The sequence below is a fragment of the Cotesia typhae genome, unplaced genomic scaffold (genome assembly GCF_013202065.1).
Source record: "Cotesia typhae breed Kobodo isofemale line unplaced genomic scaffold, CoteBio_Ctyphae scaffold_121, whole genome shotgun sequence".
Classification (NCBI taxonomy): Eukaryota; Metazoa; Arthropoda; class Insecta; order Hymenoptera; family Braconidae; genus Cotesia; species Cotesia typhae.
Genome location: NW_027423773.1, coordinates 3,437,387 through 3,461,670, shown reverse-complemented (window position 1 = coordinate 3,461,670; position 24,284 = coordinate 3,437,387). Strand labels below are relative to the sequence as shown.

The 24,284-nt window shown below is 36.7% G+C and overlaps 1 protein-coding gene across 1 annotated transcript in view; it reads left to right on the top strand.

Moving 5' to 3' along the window:
- Positions 1 to 24,284, top strand: part of LOC141533705 (uncharacterized) — an 88,462-nt gene that overhangs the window by 62,663 nt on the left and 1,515 nt on the right. The gene's annotated exons all lie outside the window — the stretch shown is intronic.

Below are 24,284 nucleotides of genomic sequence, written 5' to 3'. Positions count from 1 at the left end.
GATATTTTTGACTCTTGAATTTTGATTTTAATTTCTGGCCAAATGCTTAGAAAATACCAAAATTACTCAACACTTTTTGAGTGTGAAATTAAATTTTCTAAAAAAAAAATTTCTTATAACTTTTTCGTATCTCCAATATTTAACTCAGAATTCCGATCTTAAATTTCCGCTCGTTAATCCTCGAATTCAATATAATGAGAATGATCGATAAAAAAAGCTGGGCATTGATCTTCCTTACAAGCTGCGGGCTGCGGGGTCCGTAGACTAGAATCAATTTGTTGTTGGGTGTAACGACAGAAAAAGATAGCAGCGCCACGCCTGGTGTGCGAGGACGCGGAACGGCCTCGAGGTTCTGCCGCGGAAAACCTTCATTCTCATTTCCTCTATAGATTTCATTATATTTTTAATGTTTCTATGGATTGTAACATGACCACTAACCACCGTGGCACACTGTACAGTCCATTATACAGTACGTGACCACGTCAATATAGAATATAGTCGTACATGCGACACTGTAATTTTTAAAAGAAGAACTAGCAATAATATCCTTCAGTTCCATCTTTTGGTTTTCGACAAACAATTTGAGATTTAGGGGCAAGAAATAAAAAGTAAGAAACAGAATTAATTTTGTTGAAGCAATTTAAATTACAGTAATGATGACCTCTGATCGACGGGTCGGATTGTTGGAATTGATTCGATCACGCTAAGTAGCCCCTTGAGATAAACTTATTAAGGGAAATCATTTCGGTAAGCGAAAGTCCATCAAACTATTATGGAATTATTCAGCTGTAATGAGGAATTTTAATAGATTATTTCAAGCAGTAGCCCAAATTACTTTCTTTGATTAATTTTTAATTAAAAATTTGGGTTAAAAAATCTCTTGTATTTGTAATCAAGTTTGTAAAATTTTTATTTTAATTTCAAATATGAAATTCAAATTAGCTTCTTAAAATACTGTAAATAAATCAGCTACAAAATAATTACTAATCTGAGAAGATTAAACTCAGAATTTTATTTTTTAATTTTTTAGAAAATTGGTCACGTTAAAAACAATCAAAATCCATTTTTGAGTACAAATTTTGACTGAATGATAAAAGCTACGGAAAAATTGATAAAAACTTTTCTTTTAGAGAGTTAAATTTACTACAAAAAAGCTTTCTTTTCATTTTTCCGTATACACAAAAAAAAATTAATTTGAATCAAGTAAAAAATTCTTGAACTAAGAAAATAATTTTGAAAAATTTAATTATCTTGAATCAAGACGAAAAATTCTTGAATCAAGTAAAATTTACTTAAAGCAAAAAAAATCTATTAATTTAAGAATTTTTCTACTCAAATAAAGAAAATGAACTTCTTCAAAATTATTTACTTGATTCAAATAAATTTTTTTTCTGAGTATTTCTAATATGCAACTTAGAATTTTGATTTCTCATTTTTTTGGTTACAATTGGTATAATAAAACATATACAGAATTAAATTTAAAAAAACTTAGCGAGGTATTAGAATAATAAATATTACAATTCTCTATGAAAAAAAATCGTGGTAATTCTCTTTAAAAAAAAAGATAAATTGAAGATCGACAGGAACGACAAACGCCGTGGTCAATCGACTTGAATTAAAGTGTAGTCTGCATAATGCATCAGGAGAGGGAGAGGAGAAGAGCAAAAGGAGGATGTAAAGAGGTGTATCGAGATCACGACGCGTGTGGTCCCGAAGAGGTTAACGTTGTCGGGTATTTATTTATTTATATGTTTATTTAAAAAGGAATATTCAAATAGAGGATCGAGGATCGGAATCGGGACCGTTTGACATTAATCTTGTTAATTATTTACAATGGAGGCAACTCCGAGTTGGAGTTGGAATTGTAATTGTTGTGGCTGTTTTATTAAAGTTGTCGGTAAGGGAATATATTGGAGACCGTGAATTAAATGGGAAATAGTTAATGTCGATTTATTGAAGATCGGAGTGGATGTAACATGGAATAATGAAACTAAATGAAACGAAACGAAATGAAGCTGAAGGGGTCTTGTGTGGCGGCTTGCTCAATGCTCGATACTCACATATTCTACAATATGTACAGCCATATATATATGTAGGTATATAAATAAATATAGACTCGGTACGATGAAACCGCGAGAGTTGGTGTTCATGTCAGAGTGGTGAATTGAAACGATATCGGTACACATAACACATAACAAGCGTGGGTGCTCTCCACGACAACTCATGAGGATAAATCAATGATTACATCGGCAATTAATCAAATTGTATAGTCATGAGGGTTTTATGCTATTATATATATTTAATATGTTAAGTTACGACATTACTTTGTAGCCACATTTTAACTTATTAAATTATTCATCACTTTTTTTTTTTTTTGGTACTAATTTTATTTTGTAGTACAAATTGTATTTATGTTGTTATAATAGTAATAATAATAGTGATAATAATGATGATGAATTTTAAATCGCATCGACTAATCAGTCGTAAAATTTTCTTTAAATTTATTGCCCACACACTGATAGAAGGGTTAGTAACAAAATTTTTAGTTATCTATTTGGGTGCAAAAAATATATTTTACGCATCAATATTATTTGTTACAGTTTAATAAATGATTTTTTTATTCTAAATAAATTATATTAAAAAGTCTTCCCATGTAAAAAAAAAAAATTGTCTTAAAATTGTCGTTTGTTTAAGATCTTAATCGTGACACAAACCAAGACTATTTTAGGACTTTTTTAAGACGCCAAAAAAAAAAAATTCTGAGAGCAGATTTTTGAAATTTGGTTCGCGAATTTGTTATGAATATTAATTTTTAGACGATTTTACGACTTTCTAACCGCTACATATTTGAGTACGCTCTTTTTAAATTGAATTTGAAATTATTGAAAACTTATTAACGGACAATTTTAAGACTTGTTTAAGACGCTCCGTTTCAAAGTTCCCGGGCTCTGTCGCTGTTAGCTCATCTTAAAATAGTCCCGAAAAAATTTTTTAAAACTTTTTCAAGACTATTTCAAAATTTTTTTAAAACTATTTTAAGATTTTCTTAAGACGATTTTTAGATTATTTTAAGACTATTTTAAGACTCTCTATCATAATTTTCCGGAGCTATCGCTGTGATATCGTCTTATTGTCATAAAAATTCGAGAACTAAATTTCAAAAATCTGTTCTCAGAATTTTTTTTTGATGTCTTAAAAAAGTCTTGGTTTGTGTCACATTTAAGATCTTAAACCAACAACAATTTTAAGAGAATTCATTTTTACACGGGTTATTACATTGAAATAAATATTTATTTCCACCAAATAATATTTAGTAGTAGATACTAAATATTTGCTTGGTAAATATTGTCGGTAGATGACTATGCTTTAATTTTAATGTAATACATAACTTATTCACTGATTCAGATTATTTTATTCAGCTCGATTTTGAATGATTTATCAAACCTATGAAAACACACGTACTTCCAAATGGCTTATAAGTCATTTCTCAGTGGAGTATAGTTTTTTTTTTTTTTTTTTTTTTTTTTTTTTTTTGGGCGAGAGGAGGGAAATCTTCAAAAGACACCGGCCAGATGTTGATGATGTTGGTTGCCGGTAGTGTGAGATTTTTACTCACTAAAACCCTCCCCTCTCTTGTACCTGATACTGCGGGACCGCGTTAGCATTACTTCGCAGTACCAGGCTCCCTCCATGCTGCTCCTGCAGCTTAATCCTCCGCTTCTTCTTATTCCTCCACTTCTATTTCTTTCTCCTCTTTCCTCTTTTCCAGCAGGACCTCTCTTATATATCTCGTCATAGCCGTCCAGTTGTTCGTTGATGCCAGCATCCAAGGAACGACGTCTTCGGGCCTTTGTGGCACTTCCTTTTCTTCCTGCCATCGCAGCCGTATTTCAGACCAACGTTGACAATCAAAAAAGGTGTGCTCAGCAGAGTCAGCAACTCCCGGACAGTAAACACAGTAGGGATCGTTTCGGATCCCCATACGATGCAGGTAGGCGTTGAACTGTCCATGACCAGTGAGGAACTGTGTGAGATAGTGGTCTACCTCGCCACAATCCCTCAATACCCAGCCACGGATCTGCCCAACGAGCCTAAAAGTCCAACGTCCTGTCTCCCCAGTTGCCCAGCGCTCTTGCCAGAGCGCAAAAGTCTCCTCCCGTTCGCGGGTTCTCACGTCCATCAAAGATCCTTCGCCAGCCCGTCGGGCGTCCCAAATCCGTCTCCTCTCGAAACCCAGAAGGTCGATTGGAACCACACCTGAGACGACCAACACGGCTGCTTCCGAGACCGTTCGATAGGCGCAAGCTATCCTCAGCGCACCTCTCCGTTGTACCGATGCCAGTTGCCTACGATATTTCTCTACTTTGAGTGCCTCCCCCATATCTCTACTCCATAGAGCATGATCGAGTTTGCAACACTCATGAGAGCTCGTCGGCGGCTGCTCCTTGGTCCCCCGATATTCGGCATAAGCCGGGAAAGATTCGCCACCATCGCTGATGCCTTAGTGGCCGCACTGACAATCTGTTCTCGAAACGTTAGTTTCGAGTCAATCGTCACTCCAAGGTATTTCAGAGCCCCCCGACTCTCTATGTGTTGATCCACAACAAGAGTCTGGAAAGGACACGGAAACCACCTCTGAGTTGTGAGTACCACGACCTCCGTCTTCGCCGTGGCCAGCGATAAACCGTGGTCGTTAAGCCACGCGTTGATTGAAACTGCAACAAGCCGCACCAATCCCTGCGCTTCGTTTTCATTCCGCGCAAGCATTAGCGCTGCTACGTCGTCAGCAAATCCCTCCAACTTAACCTCACTCGGTAGGTCTAGGCGCAGAAGCGCATCGTAGAGGATAATCCAGAGTTCTGGTCCGAGGACGGAACCCTGAGCTGCTCCTCCGCTCAGCTTCTTCATGGCTTGTCCTGTAGTTGTCTCATACATCAAGTAACGATCACTTAAGTAATCATTTATGATGCGGATGAGATACTCCGATAGACCTAATTTCCGAAGCGCCCCCATTATATCCGGCCATCTTGCCGAATTAAATGCATTCTTGACGTCAAACGTCATCATGATGCATACTGGACGGCAACGATGATGACCCGTCCAGGCCTGTTGAGCAAATGAAAGCGCTTCCGAAATGGCACCAATTGTGCTGCGACCCGGACGAAAGCCATGTTGGTTTTCAGCCAGGCCACCGGCATCGGTCACTTCTTTCCGCAGTCGATTCCTGATAAGGGCTTCAAAAATCTTTCCTGCGACGTCCAACATGCACAGTGGTCTGTAGGACGAAGGTGTATAGGGCGGCCCCTTACCTTTATCTAACAGAACCAACCGTTGCAGTTTCCATCTTTTCGGAAAGATTCCAGTCGAGATGCAGGCGTTGAAAGTATCAAGGAGCAGTTGTTCATGCTTTTTTATAAGGACCTTATAGGCCTCGACGGGGATGCCGTCAGGACCCGGAGCCTTACCTACCTTGAGAGACTTTACAACTGCCCGCAGCTCCACTGCTGTGAAAAGTGGGCACTCGTCATCGGATATTGCACTTTGAGTGCATACCCGTTCCTCGCGCTCGGGAAACAGGGTTTGTACTATTTCCTCCATCCTATCGGGTTCCATAGGAGCTACTGAACCGCGACCAACAAATTTGCGAGTGACGATCCGGTAGCCGTTGCCCCATAGATCATCATCCACTTCTCTGCAGATCGCCTTCCAGCACCTACCTTTACTCGCCTTGATCTCCGTGACGAGTCGCTTCTTCGCCGCTTTGTACTCTTCGTTCTTTTGCTGCCCAGTATCTCGTTTTCGCGACCTAAGTGCTTGCCTCCGAAGACGCAAACACTCAGCCCTGAGCAGCGCAATCTCCGCTGTCCACCAGTAAACTGGCTTCCTACGATAGCTTGCGGAACGGCGAGGCATAGCAGCGTCGCACCCTGCAACAATCGCATCCATCGTTTGTCCAACCAGTGACTCAACATTTTCGCGCGACTCTGCAAATGAGTCAGGAAGCGCGTCAATTCTATCTGAGACCGCATTTTGGAATGCGCTCTCATCCAGGAGTGACACTCTCCATCCTGTTTGCTTCATTTGTCGCTCCGGCACAGTAGGTGGGTTACCCCTCACACTGTTGACCGTATACGAAATATATTGATGATCACTGGCCGTATACTCCTCCAGAACAGCCCAGTCTGAGATTTCTCCCGCAATCCGTTGAGTAGCAAACGTTAGGTCTAAGATCGACCAACGCACGCCAGCTCTCCGGAAAGTGGGTGTATTTCCCCTATTCATAATGACAAGATCGGAACCTGCCATCATGTCCAGGAGCTCATCACCCCGCGTGTCACTATATTCCATTCCCCAATCGATGGACTTTGCGTTAAAGTCACCACCTATCACTATCTCTCCTTCAAGATGGCGGACTACTCGCTCGAGATTGTCAACCTTCTTTCGGAAATCCGTAATAGGCTCGCTGGGGGTGAAATAACATGACACGAAGGTAACTGCTGGTGTCTCAACCCACACAATGCCATCCCTCGATCCACCATCACGCACAGAAAGGCGACTTCGATCCGGAATCCAAATTGCCGCTGTGCCCGTAGGGTCACAGTACCAATTTGGCCCAGACACAGAATGGTATTGCTCTGATACCAGAACAATATCCATTCCGTTGTCACGATTTCTAGCGTAAAGTAGATCAAGGGCAAGTTTGCACCGATGTAGATTTACCTGCAGCACCTTAGCCATTTTTCTTTTGGAGCACCTCCCGATATGTCGTACACCGTCCAGAACCTGCCACGTGATCAAAGGCTCGCCCGTTTCCCACCGTTTTACAGAGATGGCAGCACGGAGTCTTGGTACAGGCTTTTGACCGATGAGCTGCTTCACCACATCGCCAGCAACAACTGCTTCGGTCCTCCTCCGCCCTGCACGAGCCAGCTAAGTGACCCAGTCCATGACATCGGTAGCACCGGTCAAGTCGTTCCCAGCGGCGTATTCGGCCCATCACCCAGCCAACCCTGACCCTGCCTAAGGCCTCCAAGGTCGCAGCAGTCCCGAGTCCAGCCTCGATGAAAGCGCGGACGCCTCCCCATTTATTGGGTTTCGTGATTGACACGTTGAGACCGTCCACGGTCCCATCGATGGCATTTCCCAAGGCCTCCCTGACCTCCTCAACCGTCGTAGCGGCGTCCAGCCCGTCCACCACCACCGTAGCGGTAGGGGCAAGATGGCGCACCTCCACGTTTACTCCGGCTACCTCAGTAATCCTCTTACCAAGCGTCGCACGATCCTTTACAGATCCCTCGAACTCGATAAGAAGACCACCTTTTCTGGCAGTCCTCACAGCCTTAATCCCCAAGCCCAACTCCTCCGGATGAAGTCCCGAGCGCAAAGCCCTCAGTACTTCAGCAGAAGACCCGGACGTACCTGGATTAATCAGTACTGCCTCCGGTCGTTGTTTCCTCCTTGGCCTGCGTTCGTCCTTTGATGCTGTGGTCCGTCCTGGTCCTGGTCCTGGTCCCCCAGTTCTTGTCCCTGGTCCTGCTGGCTTTATCACAGCTGCCTGTTTAACTGCCTCTTCTGCCTTCTTTTTCTTCTTCTTCTTTCTCTTCTTCCCCTCCACCAGTTGGAATGGTTCCTCCTCCAGTTTCTTCTGGTTCATGTCACCCGTCTTTACCTGCGTTTAGAGGTCTGCAGCTCGTTTACCCTCGTTATCAGTACGCTGCCTCTTCCCCTTTGCCGTGACGACTGTGATGCTGCCATCCGGTTGCCGCAGTACATTTTTTTCCGGTCCAATTGGTGGGCTGGGTGCCGGTCTCTTTTTATTTTTGGGGCTGGCGTAAGCTCTTCGTGCTGCTGCGAGGTTGATTGTTGGTTCATCAGCTGCTCGAGCAGCAACTGCCTTTCTTCCGCCTCCCTGTCTGCTAGTAGCCGTTGTTTTTGTTTCCAGCACCCACGGTTGATGAGAGTCTCCAGTAACAACCTCTGGGCCTCCTTGACCCTGTTTGTCACCTCCGTGGGTACTGTTCTTTTCACTCTTATAGTGGCAAGCACCTCCTTCATTAGCTCCTGCAGTTCTTCCAGAAGCCGGTCCTCCTTTCCAATGGCCTCGTCCCTCTCGTCGAGAAGAGCGGCCATCTCCTTTTTCGTACTCCCAGTAGCTGAACTAGACGGGGGGCCATGGGGTCCACCCCCCGTCCAAACGGTCGCTGGCTAACGACGACAAGCAGCCCGTCTGCAAACTACTTGCCGCCGGTACTGGGGTATCCCTCCCCTGCACCGTAAACTGATTTGTGTTTGTGGTGTTCATTTCCATAAACCAAAAGAGTAGCTGTAACCCTAGCCAGGAGCCCTTACAGGGTGCTATCATCCGGAGCCAGATGAGCCCTGGTTTTTTAACGAGGTTGTTACTCCTCCGGCTCCTCCTTCCCCTCCCTGAAAGAAAAAGGCCCCGGGCTTGCCACCGGTATAGCGGAGTTGTGGAGTATAGTTTAAATTTCTATCAGTGCACGACTAGATTTTTTTAATTATAGCAGTCCGCGAAAATCCGCGGAATTGAATAAAAGTTAGAAATAATTTTTTTTTTTTATTTTTAATATATTTTGTTGTTATAGTGTTGATGAGAGATAATTTTGCATAAAGTTTTGATAATGATAATGATACTAAGAATCTTAATATAAAATTATAATTTGGGCAAAAATTCCAAAGTATATTAAAGAAAAGAAATATTCGCACGTCCCCACGTGTTTATGGAAGTGGGTATAATTTAAAATATTTTATTTTATTTTGAGCGCCCGAAAGCTGAAGCCGAAGATGCAGAAGCCAAAAGGGAGATATATAAAGTGGTAACGAATGAGCAGAGGCCGCGATTAATTTTTATTAAACAGACGAAATGATTGTCAGAGCATAGCCCGCGAGACGGCAATTCCTTAGCTCCTAAGTAAGGTAGCCCAGTTATTTTATTCTTATTCCAGTTTGAGTTATCATTATTATTATCATCATTATCGTCCGTTTTTTTTTATTTTTGATACTATCAGTTGTTTGTTATTATTATTATTATTATTATTATTATTATTATTGTTATTATTATTATTATTATTATTATTATTAAATATATAGATCTAGAATTGCTTCTTATTGATGAAAATAAAGTTAGCCAACATCTAAAAATTTTTAGAATTTTTTTTTATTAAAAAAATTATCACAAAAAAATAAAAAGAAAATTTGCGCGAGTAAAAAACTTCAAAAACTGCAAGTGCAATTTTTTAAAAATAATTTTTTTGTTTCAATTAAATTATTTAAAAAAAATCAAAAAATTTTAGAACGTCGGCTAATTTACATGACATTTCTTATTGAGAATTTAAAGAGTATAATATATGAATAATCTATGTTACAAAAATATTATTATTATTGTTATTATTATTATTATTATTATTATTATTAAAAATTTATTTTTTATGATAATAATAATTGAGCGAGTCCTGACGAGGATAATTACTTCTATCCAGTGATGGTAGGTCCTTTTATTCTCATTCAAGATAAAATAAACTACAGGCTGTAAGTTGGGTTCCTCGTTCTGCGCGATCGTCTCGACTGCCGAGGATGTACTCGAGAGCCAAACTTATAATTTGATGGTTAATTATATAAGAGTCTCCCGCGATTCGTCGAGCCACTGGGCGGACACAGTGACGTGCAGGAATGCCTCCGGTCTACCCTCAATCCAGAGATACTCGTCTTCTTTTCATTCTCCAGTTTTTTTTTTTTTTTTTTTTTTTTTTTTCCCAATTTGTTATTTTATATTATTTTTTTCCATACCAACCAACTCCCAGTTATTTTTTTACGTAATGACGAGTCAACGAGTATCACACAGGTCGATCAACAAAGTACAGAGCAAAGTAACAAAATAAACAAAAATAACTAAAACTAAATGGAGATAACTCGTTTTTTGAGGTCGCTCCCTCTTTTCCATACTTATATACACATATAAGTATTCGATTCAAGATCTGGAGCAAGTGTATTTCATTTGTGGTTTGTAATTATTTATAATTACTCATCTCTTCTCTTCTTCTTCTTCCAATCCATTCAAGATCGCGATAATAACAAAGACTATTTATAGAAAAACAATTTTATTAACAGCAGGTAGAAAATATTTCGCTACCGCTACTGATATCCTCTGAATTACGCGGTATTAATGACTAAGTTATATGTATTATGTTCATCCTGTAGTCCTACGGATTTATAAGTATAAAAACACCACGGGGTGTCGGATATTAAACCCAAGACGTGTCGGAATAAATTTTGGTAAGAGGTTTGTTTATTTTTATTTAAAACCACCAAAATATTTTAAGTTTAATTTGGTTACCGTTTTACATTTAATTGCAAATGCAGGAAATTTTTTTTCGGTATAATTGAGTAATAAATTTATTTATCACTCGAATTAGTGAATTTAAAAATTTTAATTTTCTAATTCTAACTACGAGAACTGTGTCCATCTAGCGGAGACTTTTTTAAACTAAGTTTTCGGTCCAATATATTTTACTTCTTATTTTAAATTATTCAATCACATCTCAATACACTGATACAACAATGTATCAACCGTAATAAATTTACTCATTTTCAAACAATTGTCCATTTATTAGATGTAAATATTTTCATATTTAGCTGGATATGTCCCAATATGACTTGATATACCCATATATCGTCCGATGAGTTCATATCTATCTATTTATAAATTTTTTTTCAAAGATAGTATTAAAAATTTCCAACAGATGGCGCATGATCGCAGAATCTACTAGCTATAAGAGAGTTCATTTTGAAAAACTAAGTTATAAAATAAAAATAATTTTTTTGACTCTTTTCAAAAGCTTATCGGACATTGGTTTTTAATTTAAGTAATCATTAAATTAATTTTAGTCCAAATTTCTAGAGAAAATGACAAATTATAATAAATTATTACTTTAAACTGATAAAAAATGGTTTTCACAAAAAATTGAAAACAATCTAAGGAATATTTTATATTTTTGTTTCAGGTAAGGAATAGTCTCCAGGATTTTTCACTTCTAATTACACTCACCAATATTGTAAGCATACCTTTTCTTAACTAAAAAACCGAAAGAACCCGAGCAATTCAATCAGCCTAAGGAATCCCGGTGAATAACGAAAGTATTGTTTTGTTAGAACAATGCTGTCTTACTCATTAATTACCTCAGCAGTTTGTCCTTATAGCGCATATAAATTGCAACAATCGGCTGTAAGTTACTTTTACCAAGAGCATCAGCAGCATCCATGTCAATTACTTCTCAGTTAGTCAGTGAGTCGGAGAATTTACAAACAGAAGCTGAATAGGGGAAACAAACTGACGCGAAATCAGTTAAAAATGTTCTGAAGATGTTTGTCTTGTTGGGCTTCCATCAGGGTTTACTAATACTCAACAACAGCAATTGTTGCTCCTCGATTTTAATCATACTTAAACTTGTTCTCCGCGAACCTTAATTGCACAATCGTATTTGTACTCGTCTGCAAATGTTTGTAGCCCTATTTGTAACTGGGATCTGATAGGTGATACGATTTCGAATAAATGAACAAATGAGTTGGAATTCTTGCTGCCACAATTCCCAATTGGTAAACTATAATTTAACCGGTAAGTGTCTGAAGAACCACTCGTCACTCGTCACCCAATGTGCCTTGGTAATTAGCAATAAATCGGGAGATCTGATCGCAAGTGGCGCTGCAATGCTCAAGCCCATCAGTAAATAACTCTTGATATCTCTCAGAAGCTTTTTTCAATCTTGCAGAATCTGTTTTACATCGTCCGTTTACTATTTAAGTTTAAATTGAAATGCTTTCTCTCGTTCTTGTTCTATGCCGTGATCCTTTATTACAATTACAACGGATTAAAGATATTTTTGTAAAGTTAGTTTTGGTTTCACCGCTAGGTGGCTACGTTCTCTCACTAGCAGAAAAATTCTAACAGAGTATATATAAGGATCTTATTTTCGTCTATGATTCAGTGACGAATAAATAACTAATTATTGAACAATTTCACAGTAATAAGTTCAAAAGTAACTAGAACTCAACCTTGAGTGTCTTGAATGACCAAAAAAATTTTTAATTTAAAGAAAACGAAGTTATTATTGACATTTTATTTAGTTAACCTTGCTAAAATGTTTTCTTTGAATAGATTAACTTGAAAAAGTTAGTTCTTGGTTTACCGCTAGATGGCCTAGGTCTCCCGCTAGCAGAAAAATGCTACCAGAGCATATATAAAGAACTTTTTTTAATTTTATTTAATGATTGCATCAAGCGTTAAATTTCAATTTTTTGTACGGGTTTTCAAATAAAAATTACCCGACAAGTCGGATAATTTCTCCACTAAACATCAACAGCCTCGTAAACTGATTAAATTAATTTTTTTTTTTCTCTTAACTATTCAATCTCCATCAATAAATGAATATCATAAAATAAGTATAAAAAAGCTGACTCTCGCTGATAGATACTAAGGTCGTTTTAAATTAGTCTCAGTTAAAACAGCCCTGATTGCATCCTTCCTAAGATGGAAGCCAGGTTCTAACAGCAGGCGATAAAACATTAAAACATATACATACACAGAGAATAGCATGGCGTGTCAGTGAGCTGGGCGATTTCTCGCTCAAAGTGAACAAAAAAGAGCAAAGCGCCTTTGGAAAAAGCGATTCATTCACAGCTCGAGGGTAGCGGTCGCGGCATTTGCCAAGGTGTGTACCGAGAATAAGGTGGAACGTAATTGCAGCAGCCAACTTACATCAACAACAGCTTCAACATCAGCATTACCTCTACTAACACTACTAGCATCAACATCATCAGCATTACTACCAATACAAGAGCAATATCATCTTCAATATTGAGCTTTACGCTAATGCGAGAGCATAATCTCCAGTTGATGCTATATATATACATATTGAATATAAGGTGGTAGAATACTTATTCGCGGAATACAAGTAAACCGCTTTTATGAATGAAATATTCAACTTGTAATGTGACTTGAGCACGCAAGAGCTAAGCTCAACTACAACCGGTCTTCGAGCTCTGGCCGTTCATTCTTTTCAGTTAAAGAAAACACATACACGTGTTCTATTGAGTACAGTCTACAACTAACATCATACGTGCCCCACGTAATGTGAGTGTATATTCAATACTTACCACACATCCTCATCAATATTGCTTATTTATTAAACAGACACCCATTAAATATGGATCGAAAAAGAAGGATTCTTCCGATATTCCTCTTTATTATTTAACGATCTCTTAACATGATACCACGGTTGAACGCGACACGTGTTCGCAGGTAATCTCTGTTATTATATGCCTCCAAGTGCCGATAAATCAGAAGTACAGGGAAAGCTTATGATTTGGAGATGGACATTTTGAGGTCGCCGCGAAAATAGAACTATTTTTATTCTTCCAGTTTTCTATGAACATATGTTTTAAGAGTTTCTTATAAAAATCAGAGCAGTGAAAATTTTTTTAAAGGTCGCTAAAGATTTTTAAAGTTCATATCAAAAATTGAGATTTCGTCCTTTCAATATTTTTTCTCGTCAATTTATTATTTCTTAGGTTAAAATGATGTAAACTCTAAAAAAATTACAAGTCGAAATTTTTATTTATAGAAGTCGCTAAAGTTTCTAAAATTTTCTTCAGATACCGGATAAATATTTTTAACTTGATAGAAACAAAATTTCAAGTTCTCTATTTTATAAGGATAAGCAGCATTTTCTAAAGTAAGCCCTAAATCAATTTTTTATCGAGCTGATTTTCGTCGAGGACTTGAAAAACATTCTATACAAGCATCTTTTCATGGTAAGCTCAAAGAAAGAAATGGTCTTTTTTTGGGGGGTTTCTCTTTTATATACTCTGGTAAAATTTTTTTGAAAGCGAGAGCCGTCGGCCATCTAACGGCAAAACAAAGAACTAACTTATAAAAAATCTTATTAGACCTCGCTATTTTCTATTTCTTATTCAAAAACCAAATCATTTAATTTAAAAAACATGTTTCAAGATTTTTTGCTGCGTGTTGTAGCTTTTAAAACTATTTAAGAAACCCGAAAAACGATCCCGAGCTTTTCTTACCACAACCTTCGACCTGTAACCTAGACCCAAATAAGCAGACCTAGTGTCTAATCGATGTTGGCCAGGTTTAAACCAGTGTTTCTCGTACATATTTATGTGCTCTCTGCATGTATGAGTTTCGCACAGGCTGCGTGAATTTACGAGAGTGTCTTGGGCGCGCGCAGCTGCGCGGTTGCGCGTATATATCATCTTCGTGTTACACCGCGGGCGACCGCTGCACTACTCTCTTCTTTGAATCTTTTAATGCAAAGGAACAAGAAAATAAATAAAAGAAAATAATAAGAGTTCTGTTGTAGGACTCAGAACTGGACAACCTGTATTTTCTCCACCCAGTTCCAAACTAAGCTCTGGTGCATCAATTATACGCCGTTTTCTTAAAGGGATTATTAGCGTAACATCATACACACTTAACTTTGTTGTTATTTTTAAAAAATTTATTCTCCGAGTGAGGCTTCACTATCAGCTAAAAAGTGTCTTGGATCTCGAGTTGAGCCAACTTGATAAAATAAAATAATAAAACCCGAGAAATAAAATACCTAACGGATATTATATTTCTTATGGCTTGAATTCTTAACCTCAAGAGTGGTCGCAACCTCTGAAGAACAAGTATAAGAAGGAGAAGAAGAAGCTCTTGCCCGGAACTGTCGAGCATATTCTAGAGCAGTGACCTTACCTGAGAATTTCCTCGGATCGATGAACCTCACTGTAATCAATAGACTAATGGACAAAAACGGTGATGAGCTTCCCGAAATTAGCAGTCTCGAAGTAATGAGACTGGATCATCACCATCATCATCATCGTTGTCGTTGGTGGAGCCCACGACGATACTGGAGAAAAGAGACTATGATTTCTGTCGAGGAAATTGGGAACAGAAGCGTAATGAGTTTGCGTGTATCACCGCATGGATGCGCCGTTAATGTCGGGAATGTTGGATGTGATCTAGCAAGCATGCGTGCTGCGGATAAGGAAGATCATATTGGATTGGACTAGAGAAATCTTTGAAGCATTGCTTCTTTTTTAGAAAGATTGAGGTCATATTTGAAGTTTAGTCTAAAAAGTGTTGGATCCAGGATGTGGCTGAGGACTATTGAGGACTATGGAGGAAAAAATGAAAATTCCAGTGGAAGCTACGCCATTGCTAAGCGGAGATTAGTGACCTGCCACGCCCTGGCGAGGTCGCCAATCAAGCGCCTCGGGCTATGAGATTAAGCTAGTTGTGCCCTCTGCAGGGTCATAGCGGCGTTGTTAGTGGGTCCGATGAGGGTAATGGCTCAATTTGGGATTGGGGTTAGATACTGGAGCTGTAGGAAAGGGCAGTAATTGAAACTGTAGAAGCAAATATATATTAATTGGTTATTTTCATTGATGTAGAGATATATGCAATGCGTTATTAGAAATTTTGGTATTTTTTTTGGAAATGTAAATTGAAGGCTTTAGCTGAAGAAGTAAAGGTATAGGAAAATTGATAGGAACCTTTTTTTTTTTTTATAGAAAATTCAATTTTCTGCAAGAAAAGTTTTGTACGATTTTTTATATTTAACCAACATCTTTGATTTTTATTTATTTATTTTTTTTTTTTTTCGATGTTTGAGTTATCCTTTGGTTTTTCAACTTCGACCTTATTTTTTTGGCTAATGGTTTGGAGACATAATGTCATGACAAAAAATAAAAGATAAAATCAAAAATCATGATGAATCTTTTTTGTGGAAAGTTAAATTTTTTATAAAAAAAAAAGTCTCTTGTGGTTTATCAGTTTCTCCGATGTTTAATCCAGAATCTTCAGTTTTTAAATTTTCAGTTTGAGCTGTCTGAAGTATTGTATTGTATTGTGTTTATCCAATATGCCAAGGCATTTAGCCAAATGGCAAGAAATTTTACATAATTTTTAACAATAACAGCTTACAAAACTAATTTAATTAATTTCAACATAACATAAGTGTAGATATAATATATTATATTATATCTAATTCTAATATTTTTAATTTTTTATTTTTGACCTCAATTTTTGACTAAAGGTTCAAACATGCAATAAAATTGTATGTCTTTTTCGCAGCTAATTAATTTTCTCTAAAAAAAAGTACCTTGTAATTTCTTCGAATATTCAATATCTATCCAAAAATTATGAGTTTTAATTTCTAGCGATGTTTAAGTCCTTCTTTGATTGTCGAATATATGTAAAAATCATCATGACAATTCAGACTTTTCTGAAACCTAACAAAGAATACTCAATTAAAACCCAGATGTTCTCGATCGTAGCAATTCCGAATCGTGCAGGGGCGCTCCCGACAAGAACAGAATAAGATATCGCCTATCCAGGGAAGAATGTGGGAATGGATCACAAGAAAATTATTACGTCATGCACGAATTGTCTGACACGGATATGCACCAGTTGCTGGCAAGTATCAGGTCCCAAGTCGTGTTTAATATTGCAAAAAGTATCTACTTAGCTCGACTCTGGCTGTAGAAACCATCTAGAGCATATTGTACCGTTGGCAACTCAAAAAATATATTGCACATCAGAACTCGTGACGATAAGCCCCGTGATAGAGGTATCAGGCCTCTCATCTGTCTTCCTTTCTATAATATCTACCAGCATTAGCGATCAACATCTTGGTGATATGTGTCATCACAGATCATCCGTTTCCTTAAAATTGCACTGATAGAAGGATTTGTTAATATTTGATAGGCTTTAGTAACGATGAATAAATCATTTTTGTCATTAAATGGTTTAAGAAATATTTATTGATAGAAGATAAATAACACCGGCATAAGAAAAAAGTCGATTGCATATTTTACTAGATCCATTCAAGGCTATGTATTTCAATGCGTTTAATCTAAATTTGAAGTCGGTGTAACCTATACACCCCCAAAATATTCAGTAAATTGGAAAAGAATCGATAAATGGTTACAGACTGCGAAAAAATGGAGTTATGCAATCTAAAAAATTTCTCTTGAACTATATTAAGTATTTTTATTCTGTATTGCAATGCACTGATTTTAAATCTCAAGTTTATTTAGCTCATTAAGCCTTAAAAATTGAAGTAAATTGCAAAAAACATGTAAAAATTATAAAAAACTGAAATGATGCAAACAAGAAAAAATTTTTTAGATTAGATCAAGTATTTTTCTTATGTATTTTCATAAATTCAAAATCTGTTTGGCATGTAGACTAGGGTGTGTCAAAATGTAACTTCTGTGATGGACCTCTTAAAATTGGAATTTTAAGTACCGCTTTTAGCCGAAGTTGTGTTTGGGCGTTTCCTGACATATTTTGAGCTTAAGGGATTTATTTGATTCTCATAGAATTTTTTACAGAAGCTTTGTTTGGATATTTCCGTCCAAATTTTGAAATTTCAGCGGAAATGCCAAAAAAAAAATTCTCTAAAAATCAAATAAACCCCCCACGCTCAAAATATGTCAGGAAATGCCCCAACACCACTTCTGTTAAAAGCGGAACTCAAAATTCTAATTTTAAGAGGTCCATCACGGAAGTTACACTTTGGAACACCCTAATGTAGACCCTCAAAGTTTGAATAAATTGCCGAAAAACGCTAAAATTAGCAAAAAATCGTAAAAAGTAGTCATGAAGCAATAGATATAAAATAGTATATTATACCCCTAGGGAAAGAAAGTAAAAAATGTCTCAAATCACATGTAATTGTGTAAGAAACGTCTCAGATCACATGAATTACTTCGTTTAGTGTAACGGGGCTAAAGTTGACCCTTTACGCCCGGAGGGGAAAAAATGGTATCGTTCTTACTCACAATAAGATACGAAACATGATTCCATTCAATTTATACTATAACATCAATAGATTGCATTCAAAATTTTTCGCTTGTATCGAACAGTTACTTCGTTGAATATTCTATTCAGTGGGTTTCTCTTTCGTTTTCTACTTTTTCTCGTTATTTCTCTTTTAAAGATCCATAAAAACTCTGTCATATTAACGTATAGCTTTCCATGAGACCGATTGTTATTTTTCATTTATGTCTTGATTAGATCATTTAGAATTTGTAATGTCAAACATGAGAAACGTAGTCACCATTAATGAGCGGAGACTCATTAAAATAACTTTTGATCCAATTGATTCAAGTCTTTATTTAAAATTAAATTCATATTTTACCACTCTGATAAATGAATTTATGAACTGTTAATAAATTATTCTATCAGTGTGATCTTTCATTTCATCAAAATTAACATTACCATTACCATTAAAATTGTGGCGAGCAAAAGCTACCATGAGTTATTGCTGTCCGAGCGTGCCGAATCAGACTGGTATATGGTATAGATTTATCGTCTTATAACATACTAGTTTGTATCGGCGGCACTTACCTTACAACCTTAAGATACCATAATACACCGAGTAAAAATAACTTTAATAGCGACTTATTGCGTTGGCATTAATCACCGCTTATCTCTCTGATAGAGAGCACCCCCACGGATTTTAATATTACTATTATTATTAAAGTTAGCTATTTTAAATCGATAAGTGAGTTAATCGCCATTAGCATACCGCGAATTCCCGGCCCGATTTGTCTTGTCTAGGAATTCCACGGGAGATTTTCTTGGCCAGTTTTACAAAGATCAAAAATATTCGTAATTTTTATCAGCATGATTAAAAAGAGCTCTTCTTGCTTGTTGGTTGTTGCTAAAAGAAGAGTCGTTCCAAAGCAAGATGACACGATAAGAATGATTGACTCCTGAAACGAGTCCAGCTTGTGCGTGCAGACGCTGATGCGTGAGCTATTTTTAAAAGTCTTACATCCAATCTATCCGGAATCCTCTTCTCTTCTTATTACTTCTTCAGGACTGTAAAGCGAGGTTGCTCTTCAATTAGCTCAGAGCGGCAATCGTTAAAAAATTAAAGGGTTTTACGCACTTATAAGGCTGAAGAAAGGGATTTTTTTTTAATAATTCTGACGAGATTTTTTAATTGATTACCATCAAAATTGATGTACATATGGTGGTAATTTTTAATTTTATTTATAACATAAAATTATATCAAACGATCAAAGTCATTTGAAATCACCGAATTAAAAACTAAAGAATTGTAGATTCTGTTTTCGGCAAAGAATCAATACGAAAAATTCATGAGATACTTTTTTTTTATAGGGAATTTAGTTCTCTACGAAAAAAGTCCTTATCAATATCCATCTATCTCTTGTCATCTAGCAGGAATTTCAATTATAATTTAGATTTCAATAATCTTGGACAGTGCTGCCATTAAGCGGGTAACTATCCGTTTTTCGGGTAAATTTACTCTTTGCGGGTAATTCCTCGGGTAATCCAAAAAAACGGGTAAAACCAGGTAATATAAAATGAAAAAGAAAAATTTATCATCACATAGTTTATATGATATTAAATTTAGCCGACAATTTTTTAATTTAATTTAACAAAAAAATTTGTTTCTAAGAATTATCTTTAAAAAATTGCATTTTTAATTTTTTTAAATTTAATTGTTAAAATGTAAATGTTTTTTGTAATTTGGCGCGAAAAAATAATATTTTATCAGATGGCACTGATCTTGGATTAGATCGCATTTTTATATAATTTAACATCTAGATTCTGGTTAAAGGACTGTAGATACTAAAAAATTATAAGATACCTTTATCATAGAAATTTGTATTTTCTATAAAAATGGTCTTTATTATTTTCTGTGTATCTCTTATCTTTCAGTCAAAATTTGAACTCAAACTAATGTCTTCAAAATTAAAAAATCCAGTTTGAAATAAGGTAGTTCTTGGTTTAGCCGCTAGATGGCAAGTTATTCTCGCTAGAAAAAAAGTTTTTCCAGAATATATATGTAGTCAGGACTTTTCTTGAGTCATGTAGACCTTCAAGAGGCTTTCGACCAATTGTTTTACGGTAAAAATTCTATAAATTCGGAGTTATAATCATTTGATGGAATTATTGACTGTTTTCAACCTAAATATTTTCTAAATTCGATTGAACATGCACTGATTGATAAACTATGTCCTTAGATTCTTGATTTGTTGCTTTTCTGATCTAATTTTAAAAATACTTCTCCAATTGACATTAAACTTTCTATGCACATACTTAAATATATCTTCATTACAAAAGTAAAATAAAAAAATTTAATTTTCTAAAGATTCTATTTGCGTACAATCCCTTAATATTTTACTCAATGATCCCTCTGAAACCATTGAATTTCACAAATACGTGAACGATCGATGATTATTTTCCTCCGTTGGGTGATCGAGGCCTAAAACGGAGACTCCTGATCGTAAAAAGCCATCAGGGGATTTAAATTACAGTGACAACACAAGCAGTAGGCAGTGATATTTTAAGAGCCAGGTGTGAATAGACACTGCAGAATACGAATTCGATCGTAATGTAATGTATTATCTTATTCGTATTCGCTACTCGTGCTCACGATTCAACAGCGAGGTGGTTTTTTGTTTTCAACAAACGCGGAATATCTCACAACTCAACTCTCTCTTTCTTCCTCTCTCTTACAATACGACCAGATATTCTTGTCCCGAGTGGTAGCATTTACCAAACGTTCTCACATGCCTCCAGGAAACTTACGCGGAGCTTCACACATAACTACTAAATGTCGGAATATAATTCAACTGTTAGCTGATCTAACGTCTAGACAGTGATCTTTTCCACAAGGATCACGCATAATGCACTCAAAAAAGGTTAATTTCATCTTAGAAAATTTGATCGTCAAAAATTTATTAAACTAAAAAAGCTTTTTTCTAATTTAATAAAATTTTTTTAATTAATAATATTAAAAAAAGTGAATTAAGAAAATTACATTTGATTGAATAATAATTTCATCTGATACCAAGGAAAAAAAGATTTTCATTAAAAAATAGAGGACTTAAAAATTTAATAAATAATTACCTGAACTGAAGAAGTCAATATATAACTCAATAATATTAATTTTAATGGCTTGAGAATATTTATTTTTATTTAAAACGAGAAATAAAGTAAATCTCGAGCGGTGTTGCATTGATTGCATCCGCTCTCTGCAGTTCTGTATAAGTTTCTTAGTTATAAAAAAAAAAAAAAAAAAAAAAAAACTAACTGTCAGAAACTTTAAAAAAATTGAGAGTCTTTTAATATATTTGTTGTGAGTTTAAAAAAAATTCTGACCGTATAATTATTTATAAATAACGGACTAAAGTTCAACAATTTATGAAAAAGTATACGTCTACGGAGTCAAATAGAAACAATTGTATGGGTTGCGTCTTCACGGATACAGTCTTGGGTTAAAAATGATGGATTACTTAGCTACAAGCTCATATACTTCTGCTGCGAGTATAATCTCTAATTTTTTGACAATATTGTGTCATGACAACTACCTTAAGTTGTGCAAAATTGACTTAGTCAAGCTATCTATTCCCGCGAGTAAAAATTATTCCGAGCGAGTAAACAAAGCATTAGCTGTATTATAAAATAATAGTCTTTAGTATCACGAAAATAACTTGCTTAAATCAAGACATTAATTTCTATTTTATCAATCAATCCCGAACTTGGTCATCAACATGCCTCGTAAATGAACCAGGTGAAGAGAGCGATAATGGAAAGTGTCCAGCTCGGCCTCCGGAGTCCTTGCAATGACCTCAGTTGACCCCAGAGCTGAACCAACCCAAGCATACGAAGCAATGTCGTTAGCGTGCGTTTCCTACGGCAGTATTGGTGAGACCTCCAGGACTGAGGCTTATCTCAGTATCTACTCTTGTAGGCATGCACATGAAAGTACTGGACATGCTTCGGACCTAGTCCCTCGGAGTGTCCGCCACTGGTCAAGCTTTTCTCTCCTTTTCTCCCTTTCTCTCTAGTTGTAGAGACCAAAGAAGCTAAAAAAAGAGGAAGCGAAGCAAGTAGACAAGAAGACAACAAGAAACAAAAGTAACAGCAGGAGCCAGAGCATTGATACAAGATACTGCCACGTGTTACACGGTGTTCACCACCACCAGGCGGCCCACGTCCACGTCCAACTTGTATCTGCGACAATAATGGATCGGCCTTTTGTTTTTCCTGCCGCCTTTTTACTCTCTGCCTTTCCGGAAAGAGACCTGTAGCTCCTTAGGTCCAACCAGAAGTCACCTTTACCAGGTGGCTCGTAGAGAGACCTCTGCTCTATAAACCTATCCAAGAGCACAAACTAGAAACAAGATCTTGAGATAGAGCTAGAAAGATACCAGATTGAGATATTCAACGTCCAAGGTCCCAAGCTAGCTGAAGGAATAGCCAGATCTGGTATCTCGGTGTCCCGTGTGGTAATTTGTAAATGCAGTGTCTTTATGCCTGAGCTTCTGGGGTGAGTTCTGAGAGCAGGAACAAGCAAACTACTGAGAGTCTGTTTCTGACTATCGATCTAATCGATCAGTGTCGGTATCAGAAGCCTTTCCTCACCGATCATGAAGGTTGACATTTAGTGCCGTGGGTGGTTGGGCGCGACGAGTAAACGACGTAAATGTCAGGGGCCAGAGGTTTTTATCAAGTTACTAACCTCTGTGAGTGAAAAGTAACCATGTAAATTATACTCTCAAGGTTCGCTACCAGGATCAGTGTTCAGTGACGTTAGCTAACCCTTGGTACGCTACCACGTTGGTCGCTCGCAACACGATCAGCCAAGCCTCAATATCTGGTTCTAGCTAACTGTCCCACGGATATTTTATTCATATTACTGCAATCGTCATCGATCTCTACTCAGGATACGCTTGGGAGCTCCATTGCTTGAAGTGTTAATGAGCCAAGCCTACTGATGATTGATTGGAAAAAAATTTCTGAATAGTACGATACGATAGTCTTCTTTTGGCTTGATGTTCTTTATGGAGGACAATTGTGTTCGAGTGAGATGTGGATCCACCACGTGGTCGGCGAGATCTTAAAGGCCTCAAGTGAAAAAAAATTCATGCTGGTGCACGTCCAGGTCGCCGAGGTCGCAAAATGCTCGTGTATTTGAACCACAACCACTTGGAATGGCTAGTCCTTACAAACCGCAATCGAACAGAATAAAAGCAATTCAGATAAATAAAATTGAATAAAAAAGAGTGTATACACTTATTACCATATGCCCTTCCTTCCTCTTGCTCTTCCTACCTACAGAGTCGCGGTCAGTGTCGCCATAACTTTCATGTAAATAATATAAATTGACCGGCGAGATAAATCGCGTGTATAATGCTAATGCAATCATGTTCACGCTATTTCAACAATCGGATTTTATTTAAAGTTTTCTATGGGTTGGTGACTTGTCGGCAGGAAATTTAAAAAGGTTACAGGATTTATTTGATGATGAAATTTTTATTAATAGGCAGTAAATATTTATTTTTATGAGTGATAAATGTTGGAGATTAATTATACTTTGGTTAGATTTTTTTACTAACGAGAAGTTTTGGCCATCTAGCGGTAAAACCCAGAACTAAATTTATGCTAACTAAAAACCTGAAGGGACTATACCATTTTAGTGTAAAGTTACGGGCTTTGCTGTTTGAAATATTAACTTTAACTTTGAAACGAAAGTTACCCAATTTAGATGTACTATTGATTTTAATAATGGAAGTGAGTTTAATGAATGAAATATTAGAAATAATTATCAAAAACTTCGCCAATAAGTTATCGATCATTTATTTTGATAGTAGAAAAAAGTTTAGTCCTTATGTATACTCTGATGACATTTTTCTGCTAACGAGAAGCTTAGGCCACCTAGGGGTGAAACCAAAAACTAACTTTTAGATCTTCCATTAAAGTAGAACTTTATAACGACGATAAAGTTGAATAACTAGAATGTCAATGAATACTTTTTGATTTAAATTTTATTTTTCAAGTAAGAAATTTAATTTGCTTAAGGTTGAGTTTTAATTTCTTTGTAACTGTAGATTTGTCCAATTATAAGTAATAAATTGTACTCTGAAATAATCGAAAATCGATTAATCCTTATGTACATATATTTTGGTACAACTTTTCTGCAAGTGAGAAACGTAGGCTATCTAGCGGCGACACTAAGAACTAACTTTAGAATAAACAAAGGCTATTAATTAATAACTAGTCAGTCCAATAATTCATCAATACTTACTAAGATTTCTTAATCATGAAAGCTATTTCTCTACCGCAGTACAAAATCTTGACATTCGACAGCCTTCAATTTAGTTTCAAACAATCAATAATAACCTATAATTATAAATTTTTTGCTCACCCTCTTCATAAAAGT